Genomic DNA, 15,276 nt, shown 5'->3' on the forward strand with positions numbered 1-15,276 from the left:
GGAGTTCTCGCGCTCCGGACGCAGGGGCGGGGCGCGCGGCCGTCCCCCTCCAGATGCGGGGTGCCCCGCTGGCTCCTTTCTCCTCCCCTGCCCCGGAGTCGCGCGCGTGGGTCTGGCCGCGGCCGCCGCCTCCGCCGACCGCGGGCTGGCAGAGCGCCCCCGCCCCAGCGCGGGGGCCGCCGGGGGCCGGGGTGAAGCGAGAGGGATTCCCCTTGGCGAGTTCGGGCTTCCCCACCGGGCGCGGACCCCGGGCTCCGTCCGCCGCCGCTGCCGCCGAGGCTGGAGCACCACTTCTGGGCAGCGTAGACTGTGCCTCCCGCTCCGGCTAGAGGAGGCGGTGGCGGCGCGGCTCGCACAGGGACTGGAAAGGAGGTGACCTTCAAACCCCGCGCTCGGGGAGACCGGGAGGAGGGCTGGGGTGACGGAAGGGAGCGGTGTGTACCGGGCTGGCCCGTGAGAGCGCCGGCAGGCGGGCGGCGGAGAGTCAAGAAGAGAGCTTCAAATAAAAATATGGATTAGGAAATAAACAAAGGAGGGCGAGAGAGCGAGCGAGAAAAATGTGTGCATATGTGTGTGCGTGTGCGCGCGTGTCTGTGTGCGTGTGTGTGTGTGTGTGAGCGCGCGACAGGCGCCGAGCGGCTGCGGAGCCAAAAATAAGCCAGAGCGCGAGGGAGCGCCCCCTCCCCCGTCCCCTCGCCGGCACCGCCGCGGCGGTCAAGCTTGCAGCCCGGGATTCCAGCGGGCCGGTGGAGACGCGTGCTACCCAGGGCCTCAGCCTCCTGGGGTGAAGGGGTGAGAATTGGAAGTGGGGTCGTGAGCCCGGGTCTTTGGCATCCCCGAGTCCTGGTCCCAAAGTGGACTCACAGCGACAGCGCCCCTCTCCACCCCTGCCTATCAGGGAGAGTGGAAGAATCCCCTAGAGAAATGCTAAGTGGAGGAGGTGTCTTGCCCCAATCGCTTCTGGTCTAGGAAATTTTGAGGCCAGGGAGAGACGGAGCCATATCCGAGATGCATAAATTTATCCAGGCCCCACCGACACCAGGCAAGGAGCGGGTGTGCGCTGGCCTGAGCCACCCCTCCCTGGCCTCTTAACTGACCCCTAGTCCTGCTCTAGAGGGGTCGTCCAGAGACTACTCTCTCAGCAGTTGCCTGTCCCAAGCCCTGGGACGCCTCCGTAAATCCCCCCACTCAGTGAGCGCTCACCATCACCACATCCTATCTCAAGTATTGACACCGAACTTTCTCAACAACTAAATGAAGTAGATGCTGTAGCTTTGTCCATTTCACAGACCAGAAAACAGGCTTAGAGAGGTTAAGGCAGCAGCCATATCCGAGTCATATTCTTTCCTGAGCCCGACCCTGGACTCACAGAGCCAGAAATTCAGATTTTTGTTTTTTGATAAACACCTAAAATGGTGATCAAATTGTACAGGAAAGTTAGAAGTCCACAAAGTTATAGTTTGCCCAAGGTCACAGAACTGGCAAGAACTCCAGCATTTGGGCAAGACCTACTTTCATGGGGTGGACCACTGCACCACACTGCCTTCTGAGGGGCAGATGGGATTGGGTTAATCCAGGTTCCAGCCTTGAACACCCACTTTGAGGCTCACCGTTCATCTTCCTGCTCTATCCTTTGATTATTTTTGCACTTGAACCATGGCTCCTTTTCCAGGTAGAACTAACTGTAAGATTTCCAAAAGCAGGGACCACGTTACATGCATTGCTTTGTATCATGTGTATTTCCTAAGTGCCTACCACATAGTAGACTTGTCAGAGTTACCCTGCAATCCTGTCCGGCTAGGATTTCTTCCAACATTAGGATAAAATAAAGAAAGGGAGCTTCTACCTACAACTGAATTAAAAAAAAAAAAAAGCAACAAAAATAACTTTGCAAAATCCACAAAGACATCATTCTCACTGCCCCAGTAGGTGATTTTGTGATTCTGGTTGGCTTTACTATATCCGTCCTGAGGACTCTCTTTGATGAGAATGTATTTGTATGTAAACAACTTTTTTTTTCTTTATACTATACTAGTCTCTTATCCATCAGCGATAACACAATGAAGCCATAAATCTGGCTTAGTAACATCATAATCATTTCCCCCAGAAACTGTTTACAATGGAAAAACCACCGAATTTCAATGTAATTGTCTAGCCATGCAGGGAGATGAGATGGGTTGTAAAAGAGGTATTCTCAATTTAAAAGCAAATTATCAATAATGAGAGAAGAAATAAATGGCAGTTAATGGGAAGTTCTGTTGAAATATAATGTTTTGTGCAAGTGCACCAACAGGAATTGTTTCTCCATTGCTCCTTCATTTTTATTCCAGAAGGCAGAAACACTGGCTTTTGTTTCATTAGAATGGGTGATCTCTGGATGCTTTATTATTTTTTAATATATATTTTTCCATTGGAAATGAAATAAAACATTCACAACTATCTCCAAATCAAGGTCAGTCTGAGTCGACTCCAACTTATTTATTGTGGAGTAGAAATAAGCTTAGGTGTATTAGCGATGAGTGTCAGGAATGACTCACTGGTGCTGTGTTGCTACATGGCTTACGAAAGCTTAATATGAGTGGGCAGACATTCATTACAATTTAAAACAAAATTTGAGTAAAGATCAATATAGCATGCTATTATGCTATTCATCCGAAAAGTATTAAGTTTCTTTTTCACCATGACCTTTCCATTCCAGGAAAAACTGGAAAAATTCTTGAGTTTTTCTATCTTTCTTCCACGTTGAGCCACTTCTAAGTAACGAGAGGTGCTGAAGTAAACAGCTCCTAATGCATCTGAGGGTGGAGGAATGCCCAGCTCTGGGGAAGAACTTGGAGCCTTTGGCTCCTCCTACTGGACGTGAAAGATACTTTGCAATTTGTGTTGTAAGCAGATGTCAAAAAGGTGTCATCCACAAACTGGTAGGCAAGAGTGACCTGTGTCCTCATGCCTGGCTGAGAGTATATTGTGCTGTGCTGTGCTAAGTCCCTCCAGTCGTGTCCAGCTCTTTGTGACCCCATGGGCCGCAGCCCACCAGTCTCCTCTGTCCACGGGATTCTCCCGGCAAGAATACTGGAGTGGGTTGCCATGCCCTCCTCCAGGGGATCTTCCCGACCCAGAGATCAAACCTGCATCTCTTATATTTCTTGCATTGGCAGACAGGTTCTTTACCACTAGCACCACCTGGGAAGCCCTGAGAATATATTGAGCTTAGTCAAAAAGCTCAAGATATACTTAGAATGTAAGTGCCATCATTTCACTTTCAAACTTAAGATCTTCTTCTGGTTCCTCACTGCCCCCCAAGATAAAGTCTAAGGTGTTCTACATGAGTTACAATCTCCTCAATTTTCTGGCTCTTGTTTACATGGGCCCTATAGCCCAGAGGTGAACTTCCCTCGCTTGTCCCCAATCCTTTGCATATACTGTTCCTCCAACATGGACTACTCCCACAGACTCTCTTTTCCTGGATAATTTCTGTTTATCTTTTAGATCTCTACTTGGACATCACTTCTCACTGCCAACCCTCATCCCACATACAAGATACGGCAGCGTCTCTCTTCGGAACTCCTTGACCACCTCTCCATAAGTTTATCTTATCATCTGCCTCTGCTTATTGTAAATTTTCACTTCCATTCGACAGAAGGGTCCTTGATGTCAAGGACTCTTTCTCAGTGCATGGGGCCAAACACATAACAAGCTCCACAAATGTTGGTGAACCTTCCTTCTCCATTCCAGTCACCACTGTGGGCATTTCTGTCAACCTGCTCATCCATTCATTTAATCCTCCTTTCTGCCACTAAACCTATATTTTACTAGAGGCTAGTCTCTTATGTCTCATTTAGCCTATAAATTAGACACAGTCTCTGCACTCAAGAAGCTTATAATCTACTCAGCCATAAAAAAAAGAATGAAATGATGCCATTTGCAGCTACATGGATGGACCTAGCAATTATCATACTAAGTGAAGTAAATCATAAAGAAAAAGACAAATACTATATGATATCACTTATATGTAGAATCCAAAATACAACACAAATGAAACTTACCTATGAAACGGGCTCACAGACATGGAGAACAGACTTTTGGTTACCAAGGCGGAGGAGGATAGGGGAAGCATGGATTGGGAATTTGGGATTAGCAGATGCAAATTATTGTATATAGGACAGATAAACAACAAGGTCCTACTGTGTAGCACAGGGAACTATTCTCAGTGCTCTGACAAAACATAATGGAAAAGAATATATATATATGTGTGTGTGTGTATACATATAACTGAATCACTTTGCTATACAGCAGAATTTAACATTGTGAATCAACTATACTTCAATAAAATACATTTTTTTTAGAAAGAAGCTTATAGTCTAACATGATTAATAGGCAGCACATATAAATGATCTCCAGCATTTGGAAAGATTTGGGCCAGAACTGAATGGGAGGATACAACTAGACATGAGTGAAAAGGTGAAGGCCAGCCAAAGCTTTCTAGAAGACATTGCCTCTAAACATAGACAGACAGTAAGAATTACCTGAAGAGTTGGATGAAGGGCATTCTGGGAGAAGAACACAGCTTATGAGACTGCCTGAAGCCAAACAGAGCAGAGCTCCTTCAAGGAGCAGCAAATGGGTTCAATATTAATAGAATCATGCCGAGTTCAAGGGTCTGGAGGGTGGTGGGAGAGCGAGACAGGGAACAATGAAGTGGAAACACAGAGCAGGGAAAGCCCATAAAGACCCCTGAACTGAAACAAGAGCTGTGCTGGCTTTACCCCCAAGGCAGCTTTTGACAGGATGACTCCAAGGTTGGTCAAGACCCACCACCGCATGGTGGCACGTCCTGAACTGCATCTGCCCTCTCTTCCATGACCATTGTCGCCTTATTGTCTTATATTTATTTAAGAACTGTTCCAAATGGTCAGTGTGAACAGCCAGCAAATTCTGGTAACTGCTAGGTCACTCCCAAGTGGTCTAGGGCTTCCCAGGAGCTCAGTGGCCAAGAACCTGCCTGCCAATGCAGGAGATGCAGGTTCAATCCCCGGGTTGGGAAGATGCCCTAGAAAAGGAAATGGCAACCCACTCCAGTAGTCTTGCCTGGAGAATTCCACAGACAGAGGAGCCTGGCATGCTACAGTCCATGGGGTCACAAGAGAGTCAGATATGACTTACTGACTAAACAACAAAAACACCACCAGAGCAGTCTAGGACTTCTAGGAATGATCGGTGGTATACTAGACAGGATAGGAAAAGGATGAAAAGAGCAAGCTCAAACAAAGTGATGCAGCCAAGCACCCTTCTGGGTCTCTTCTTCCCAAAGGACACCTTTCCATTGCAGTCACTGAAGGGAGGACATATAGGTCACATTTATTTGTGAACGACTCTGATTCAATATAGTGCTTCACACAGTCCTAATATTATGTCAGACCTCAAGTTCTGAATCTTCAGGCTTACCTGAAGGCTTCATCACAGTCCAGGTCAACTAATGAACTAATTAAAACAGTCTGAGGACCACAGGGGAATGGATTGCACCTTATATTCTCTACTCCTTCCTTAGTCATCTGGCACATGGCAGATACTCAATATACCCTCATTGATTGGTTGAACTCACTCACCATCTATCATGTAGTTCCGGGGCTTGATATTAACCAAGAAATCTGATACTGAGAATGAGCTATCCAGTGACCAGGATTGAACTCTCTTCTTCTTACAAACTTTCACATTCTGTTTAAATATGTCTTGGAAATAGTAAACATGATGATTTCTCCAGTTTTCCTTGGGTACATTCCTTTTTCTCCCTTGCCTACATCCCCCAAATAAAAATGAAGACAGTCATAACGGTAAAAAAAAAAAAATAACATACTAAACAACTGTGATGGTAAGAATAGCAACAAAAAATAACAAGCATGTGGCATTCACTGCATAAGCTCTTTAGTTGTATTATCTCATTTAACCCTTGCACGATAACTCTGCTGCAGCTGCTGCTAAGTCGCTTCAGTCGTGTCCGACTCTGTGCGACCCCATAGACGGCTGCCCACCAGGCTCCCCCGTCCCTGGGATTCTCCAGGCAAGAACACTTGAGTGGGTTGCCATTTCCTTCTCCAATGCAGGAAAGTGAAAAGTGAAAGTGAAGTCGCTCAGTCGTGTCCAACTCTTAGCGACCCCATGGACTGCAGCCTACCAGGCTCCTCCATCCATGGGATTTTCCAGGCAAGAGTACTGGAGTGGGGTGCCATCGCCTTCTCCGCACTATAACTCTAGGTGTAAGTATTTTTAGGGTTTCCTTTATACAGATAAGAAAGTGAAAGTATTAGTCACTCAGTTGTATCTAACTCTTTGTGACCCATTGACTGTAGCCCTCAAGGCTCCTCTGTCCATGGAATTCTCCAGGCAAGAATACTGGAATTTCCTTCTCCAAGGGGTCTTCCTGATACAGGGATCAAACCCACATCTCCTCTCTCACATTGCAGGCTTATTCTTTACTGTCTGAGCCACCAGGGAAGCCCATAGATAAGAAAATCAAAGCTTAAAAGGAAGAGGTTCAGTCACTTGGCCAAGTCCACAGAGATGGTGAATGGTGGGGCCAAGACTCAAAACTAAGTCTGCTTTGTGGCAGAATTGAGTTCATGAAGCATAAATCATGATGCATCTTGTCTTTCTGTATTCAAGGGCTCATCTTCCATGTAGGCAGGCTTACAGTTGCATCAGTGATTGATGTTCATGAACATAGAAATGCCTAGTTCATTTGTCTTGGAATAACAAAAATAAAAAGGGAGGTCCGATGATCTGTAGCACCAAAGGGAGCCTGCTTATATAAAAAGCATTTTTGGAAACATATTTGGAGTGTGATCAGAATAAGGTGAACCAAGAATCCCTAACACTTGGCCAGTAATGAGTAGACACTAAGCTCTGTCTTTGGTTTAGTGCAAGCTAGTTTATATGCCATTTAGTATATATTTACGGAGAAGGCAATGGCACCCCACTCCAGGACTCTTGCCTGAAAAATCTCATGGATGGAGGAGCCTGGAAGGCTGCAGTCCATGGGGTCGCTGAGGGTCGGGCACGACTGAGCAACTTCACTTTCACTCTTCACTTTCCTGCATTGGAGAAGGAAATGGCAACCCACTCAAGTGTTCTTGCCTGGAGAATCCCAGGGATGGGGGAGCCTGGTGGGCTGCCATCTATGGGGTCGCACAGAGTCGGACACGACTGAAGTGATTTAGCAGCAGCAGTATATATTTAAGAAATACACTTGCAGGGACTTCCCTGGTGATCCGGTGGTTAAGAATCAGCCTTGCAACGCAGGGGAGGCGGGTCCAGTTTCTGAGAAGGGATAAGATCCCACGTGCTGCAGAGTAGCTAAGCCTGAGCACCACAAGGACAGAGTGGAGAGCCACAGTAAAAGATCTCTCATGACGCAATGCAGATCCGTGAGCTGCACCAAGGACCCAACGCAGCCAGAGAAAGAAATTTTTGAAGAAAAGATACATACTTTCACACATCTTTAAGACACAAGTGGATAAAGCTCTGGAGTAAGTCTATTTTCATAGTCTGAACCGACCACTTAACAGCAATGTGAGCCAAGCAACGTGTTTTTAAACATTACAAATCCTCCACTTCCTGTTTGTAAAACAGGGGTGAGGATGGCAATGATGAAGATGATAATGGGCAACATAACTAATGTGATAACAGTTACAGAGGACACTGCAGTTGACTCCCATCCCCAAGCATGCTAATTCTGACCTCCTCACACATGACTAGTTTAGGACTTATCCTAAGGTCCATGTTAATCTGATCTAAGAAAAGGTGATCAACATACTAATGGAAAACATTTTGACCCACCTGAAAGCCACAGGAAAAGATGCTTTTTTTCTTTTTCTTCTCCCTCCAAATGTTCCCTTATGTATCTATCACCTCTGGGTCTGCCACAGATGATCTTATGATCACCCAGAGCATGACAGGGCAGGGAGAAATAAAAAACTAGTGACTCCTTTGAGGTTACAGAGCTGCTAAATCAATCAAAACTACCCCACCACTGCATTCCCTGCTCCCTGTGAAGATACACCCCTTATTGAAAAGCCTATTTACGTTGGCATGTGGCTGAAAAGCAGGGTTTCTCAAACTTTGACACTTTGGACCACATAGCCCTTTGAGGGGAAGGGGCTACCATGCCCTGAAGGCTGTTTTCACAGCCTCTTTGGCCTCCACTCACTCAATGCTGCCATCTATGGGGTCTCAGAGTCGGACACAACTGAAGCGACTTAGCAGCAGCAGCAGTACTCAATGTTAGTAGCACCCCTGACTGCTCCCCAAAACTGTGAAAACCAAAAATGTCTCCAGACATTTCCAGGTGATCTCTGCAGGGCCAAACTGCTCCAAGTGAGAACCAGTGGTCAAAAGGATTGGTCAAAAGGATAACTTATTATCCGCAACAATAAGTTAATTGTATGATATTAGTGGGCTTCCCTGGTGGCTCAGACGGTAAAGAATCCGCCCGCCAATGCAAGAGACACAAGTTTGATCTTTGGGTCAGGAAGATCCCCTGGAGGGGGAAACGGCAACCCACTCCAGTATTCTTGCCTGGAGGAGTCCATGGACAGAGAGGCCTGGCGGGCTACAGTCCACGGGGTCCCAAGAATTGGATACAGCTGATACCAGTAGAAGCAGAACTACTGCTAGTAATCTAGTAACAACAATTGGCATCTATCCAGGTTTACCGTGTATTCACTATAGCTTCACTCGTATTCTCATTGAGTTCTCAAAACAAGTCCATGAACCAGGTTTGATTATTATCCTTATTTTACAGATGCGGAGCCTGGGGTCCAGAGAAAGAAGTCATTAGTTCACAGTCACCAAGCTAGTAAGTAGTTGGTTTAGGATTCCAAGGCTGCTCAGCAGCAGCTGCTCTGACTCAAGGTTGTCATGAGAATTGAAAGGTAAGATGCCTGAGGAATCCCTCAGCATCCCCGTGTGGCACCCAGCACAGCAAGCACTCACAGCGCACTGTGACCTCCACCTGATGCCCCATTGCAGGAGCGCCTGCAAGAAATGCAATGTGATCTTGGCGTTTCCGTTGCTTTCCTCAGTTCCAAGAATCGTAGCTCCATTCCTCTAGCTGCTCCATAGTGGCGGAGTGTTCCAGCCAACCCACAGACTGCCCCAAAGTAATAAAGAGGAAAAAAGCCCCGCAATCCCTGATAGCCCAACAAGACAACCTGTACAGAGCTGACCACAATCTCCTTTTTGTTCCAGCTTTGAATATAAGTTCTGCATTTTAGTGGCAGTTAGCAAAAACTGCTTGCCAATTGCACTCAGTCACAATCAAAAGTTGAATTGGGAGTTAGATGCCAGTTGTATTCTCCTGCTAGAGAAGGTGATAGGAAGTAATTATATACCTGCTTAGGACATGAGGGGGGAAAGAGAGGGCAATTAAAAACAGTTCTGAGAACTTTATGCTATGCCTCAGATATCACACCTAACCTCAGAGAAGGCCTATAAGGCTTGTAGTATTATTACATCTAACAGATAAAGATGCTGAGGTGCAGAGAGAAAAAAGCAAATTTTCAAAGCTTATAAACCTAACAACTTTAAAATTTCACTTTAAATTCTTAAAAGTCCAAGTTCAGGACTATGCCATCCTTTGCCACACCTCAAAACCTCTCTTAAGGTATAGAAAATTCAAAGGCCAGTAAGACAGTGGTTTTTTAGTCACTAAATGGTATATGACTCTTTGTGAGCCTATGGACTGTAGCCCGCCAGGTTCCTCTGTCCATGGGATTTCCCAGGCAAGAATACTAGAGTGGGTTGCCATTTCCTTCTCTAGGAGATCTTAATGACATGATAAAATCATATACACATTTTAAAGTCCTACTAAAAATACCGTAAAAAATTAAAAACTGTGCTTTGAGGAGTTCCACTAGAGTCAACCATGAAGGTTGAAAGTGAGTTATCTAAAGAAAAAAATAAGTTGTATGTCAATGAGGTGTAAATAGTTAATGAATTTATAATCAGAACATAAATAGTTTTGCTTTAATGTACTAACACCTCAGGGGGGAAAAATGTTCCACATATTAGCAGCCAGAGTATTGACAATCGATTTCTTTCAAATGCACTTACTTTATTTTAGGTCCTCGTCATTTTATTACGAATGGATAAGTAAAGATAGTTAAGCCATAAGCCATTTACAATGAAATATGCAGCCTTACAGGGAAGAATATGCATTTGCAGTGGTCACCGGTGGTTTATAAATGCTCTGAGCAGTAAAATATCTGTAAATCATGGTCAAAGTATTCACCGCTATGCTCTCCATTTGTACATTTGTTATTTCTATTTATTCCATATGCTTAAGAGGCACAAACCGCTAAACTAAAAAAAAAAAAAAAAAAAAATCACCGGTAATCTCTTTCAAGAATACACACTGGTTAGTATGAGGAAATATGGATTAGTTGTTGTTTAGTCCCTAAATCGTGCCCAACCCTTTTGCGACCTTATTACAGCCTGCCAGGCTCCTCTGTTCATGAGATTTCCCAGGCAAGAATACAGGAGTCGGTTGCCATTTCCTTCTCCAGGGGATCTTCCTGACCCAGAGATAGAACCTGCATCTCCTGCATTGCAGGCGGATTCTTTACCACTGAGCCACCATGGGTCAATGGCTAAAATATGGGATTCTGGAAGTGAGTACAAGCATCTAAAGGCCACGCTTTGCGTATCTGGTCAAAAGTGAACTCTCTTCCATAAGGCATACTTCCATACCTCCTCTGATTTTCCCCTACACTGTTACTTTAGGCTTGGTTCAAACAGTCCCGCTGTATTAATCTATAGACACTTCGTTGGGTTCCCCCAGAAGCAGACCTTGAGAGCAATATCTGTGTGTAAGTATTATCTGGGAGGTGAACCTTAGAAACAGTGGCAAGCCAGTAGGGAAGGAAGCTCAGGAGGGGCAGGAGCTAACAGGAAGTGTGTTGTCAGCCAAGCTGATAAGCCAGAGATTCATTCTACTAAAGCTTCTGGAAGCCAGAGAACAACATGCCCCATAAAGTTAAGCCACCCAGGAGGTAAGGAAGCTTGAGTATTCATACACTGATCCCCAACAGTCAGTGGTTAAGGGTTAGCTGTGCATGGGTAGAGGAGGGGAGCAAGAGTGGTAATCCGATGCCACTTCCAGCCTTTCCTGGGCATGGGCAGAGTGGAGTCTATTCGTCAGTGACAGTCCTTAGGCCATGCTGCTGGTGTTCAGACATCTGGAATCCACGTGTGGAATAGTAATCACCTAGGGAGAAGGCAATGGCACCCCACTCCAGTACTCTTGCCTGGAAAATCCCATGGATGGAGGAGCCTGGTAGGCTGCAGTCCATGGGGTTGCTAAGAGTCAGACACGACTGAGCGACTTCCCTTTTACTTTTCCCTTTCCTGCATTGGAGAAGGAAATGGCAACCCACTCCAGTGTTCTTGCCTGGAGAATCCCAGGGACAGCGGAGCCTGGTGGGCTGCCGTCTGTGGGGTCGCACAGAGTCGGACACGACTGAAACGACTTAGCAGAGCAGAGCAGAGGGATTGATCAAGAGGTATGGGGCAATGGTAGCATCTTCTATGTGGCCAGTGTCCTCATGAAGAAAGAAGGGGAAGTGTTGGCTTCCCAGAAGCAGTCAGCAATGCATCCTGGAGAAATGAAAAACCTCTGCATCTCTCAACATCTATGACTCTTCACTGACCAAGAGTCCAAATATCCTGTGAGCATCAAACTGTGGTGTAGACAAGAGTTGTCTGTAATACATATTCATATCCTGGGCACCATCCTGAGATCCTGGTTCAGGAAGTCTTGGATGAGACCAGAGAATCTCAGTTTTATATCTCTACACACACACACACACACACACACACACACACACACACATCATACATTCCTATCATAAGTGTTCCAAGAACCTGATGTAAACATCATATGCTTAATCCAATAGCAGAATGACTTGTGAATGGGCTTGGAGGTGATGGGGGTGGTGAGGGGGAGGGAGAGGAGGTGGCAGTTCAACATTTTTTAAAAGATCTGAGGGCTTTGTGCATAGATATTTTCCTTCTCTTTGAAAACACGATTGCTTGCTGTGCTCTCAAACTCGCAGAAGGGAGGTAATTGTTAGGATTCTGAAGCTCTGATTATGCACCATGAATATATTAAAACCTACAGGTATTTTGCAGGGGACGCATGAGACCACTCAGGAAGTGCCATTCTGGAGTCTCTGAGGCCAGAAGTAGGGCAAAGAAAGAGTGATGTCACCTATTAGGGAGAATAAACAGATTAGGCTTCTTCAGGAGGCTCCAGTTCTTGCTCCAGGCAGGCATCCTAAAGGCATCAAACCTTTGCTGAACCAGTTTCTTTACATCAAAGTCCTGCTTGATTCACAGGTATGAGGATAAAGCACAACCAGGTGAAAATGCATTGGCAGTTTGGAGTGGTGGACAAAGTGAGTGAGGTTCCATTATTCCTTTTTGGCAGGTCTCTTTTAGAGAGTATGGAGTGGCAGTAATCCCCAAATCTGTCAAGGAATGTTCTAGACCTGGTATTTCTAAGAGACATTCTTTTATTAACGGACAGAATGTTGAGGGGAGTAAAGCACAAACCACATGTACCTTTTATGAGAGCAGGTAGGGTTTTTTCACATCCCTCTCTATTTTAAGTTTAAAAAGTATTTCTCAGATGTCAGTAACTGTTAGTAGACAGACGAATGAAGGGGTAAGCAACTTGAGAGGCTGTCCACAAATAGGCCATCAGTCTATTTGATTTCTCTATCTCTTTTTGCTTTGACTCGTCTCTGTGTTCAAAATTTCCAAGACTAAGCTTGCTTGCCATTATTCCGTAAGGCAATTAAGCAACTTGGCAATAAAAGCAACCACATTTCTCTAGAGTAGTTCACAGAGAATACAGAACAGAACAGCACAGGACAGATGTTGAAGCAAAATGTAAGTACTTATGTGAACACACATTTCCGTGCCAAGGCTAAATGCCCTGCCTTACTTCCATCTTTCTCCATCAGTTAATCCCCACACCCATCCCGTTCTGTCATCAAATATTCAAGGCTGTAAACACTCTGAAGCTCTCTCATGTTAACCCTCCTCTCTCAACTCCTCCTCACCTAATGCACTGCAAGCTTGGGGCTACCTTTCTCTATTGCCAAGCTTTCTGAAAGCAGTCCTTCAATCCCTGTACATCACTTCCTTTCTCCACCATCCAATGACTTCCTGTAATCTGCTATTTGTTTCCATCATTCCACTGAAGCTATTGTCTTAGCACCTTCTTAACTGATGACCCTCCATGCCCACCACCAGGGCCATGTTCAGTCCATGGTCCTGGCTGCTGTCTCTTCATCATCTGATGTGTTGACAACCTCCTGGCAACTTTCTTTGGCTTCAGAAACGCAACACTTCTGGCCGTCTTCCTGCCTCTGCCTCACTGTCTGTTTTTCTGTCCACTCTGCCTAGATACCACCCTCCTTAAGCAATGATGTGTTGACAGCCTCTCCGGCAGGCTCTTCAATCACTGGGTCAAGATGCTCTCCAACAAGTACAGACTTGAATATAATATTCTACTGAGCTAGTAACCCCAGCAGAAAGAAAGCAGCCTTTTTCCCCCCTCAGTTGTTCTCTGATGCTGGGAAAGACTGAAGGCAAAAGGAGAAGAGGGTGGTAGAAGATGAGACAGTTGGATGGCATCACCAACTTAACAGACATGAGTTTGAGCAAACCCCGGGAGAGAGTGGAGGACAGGGAGGCCTGGCTGGCTACAGTCCATGGGGTCGCAGAGTCGGACATGACTGAGCGACTGAACAACAGTTCTATAAAAACTCCTGGAGTGGACCCCCAGTGCTCTGAATGGGATCGGATGTCCATCAATGAACTGATCACAAGAGCAGCTGGATACAGCACTGTGGCTAGCCACATCTGTGGAATCAGAGTATGGGATCAATTCTACCTGAGCTCCTTACTCTCAGAGTGGTGGACAGGTATTTCCCAGCAAAGCAAACTGGGGGGAGCTATCAACAGGGGCTGAACCATTAAATAACTGGATTGATTGTTGTTGTCGTGTAGTCACTAAGTTGCATCCCACTCTTTGCGACCCCATGGACTGCAGCTCTCCAGGCTCCTCTGTTCCTGGGGTTTCTCAGGCAAGAATGCTGGAGTGGGTTGTCCTTTTCTTCTCCAGGGGATCTTCCTGACCCAAGGATCAAACTCGCATCTCCTGTGTCTCCTGCATTGGCAGGCAGCTTCTTTATCGCTGAGCCACCAGGGAAGCCCAATTGAATCGGTAATGCAATGCAAATATTAACACACCACCTATCTAGTCAATGATCACATTGTCTCCCCATTACCAATAGGATAAAATTTGAACACCTTTGCTTGACTTGTTAAGACTCGCCGGGAACTGGCTCATGCCTGCCCTTCTAACCTTATCTGCCATGGAGTCTAATTTTACCCACAAAGACCTATACATTGTTCTTGAAATAGTCCGTGTTCTGTCACACCACTGCGTCTCCTTTTCTGGAGTGCAGAACTTCTACTTCACCACCCGTTGAGCTATATTTCTGTTTCAAGATCCAGCTCAAATGCCGTCATCCCTTGGAAAAGCCTACCCCACTTCTGCCTGAATCAGTCACTCCTTTCCCAAGAAGTTGTGTAAATATCTCTATTTAATAATGGTTCTCAACAGGGGCAGTGTTGTTCCCCCAGGGTATGTTTGGCAACGTCTAGTGATATTTTTGGTTGCTATCCCTGGATGGGGGGATTCTTCTGTCATCCGGTGGGTGGAGGCTGTTCAACACCCTTTGGTGAGCAGGCGCAAACACAAAGAACCATCCAGCCCAAAATGTTGACAGCGGAAAACGCCTGCTCTATTGTAACACTTAATGTCCTGTGTTCCAATGATCGATTTTATATCTTTCCAAGTAGATCCTGAGCTTCTCGGGGGACAGGGACACGGTCTGATCTGTTAACGCGCTCCCAGCACTAGCAGGTGCCTGGCCCCTAGCAGATGCTCACTAAACATTGGCAGGAAGACTGAGGAAGGGAATGAGTGTCCAGATGGGCTTAGGAAACAGGATCCAAGAAACTGAATTCCTGGAAGGCATGATGGTTCCTTAAATGGCGATTGTATTAGAAATTTTCAGTTGCAGGGCATGCTTCCTCCCCACCTTGCAAAACAAATTTAATCCCAAAGTTCCTGAACTCAAAGTCACAGGAGTCTCTCTGCCAAACAAGCGCATCTATTCCTATCTGTGCCTCTCACACTGATTATTA

The sequence above is a fragment of the Bubalus bubalis genome, chromosome 24 (assembly GCF_019923935.1).
Source record: "Bubalus bubalis isolate 160015118507 breed Murrah chromosome 24, NDDB_SH_1, whole genome shotgun sequence".
Lineage (NCBI taxonomy): Eukaryota > Metazoa > Chordata > Mammalia > Artiodactyla > Bovidae > Bubalus > Bubalus bubalis.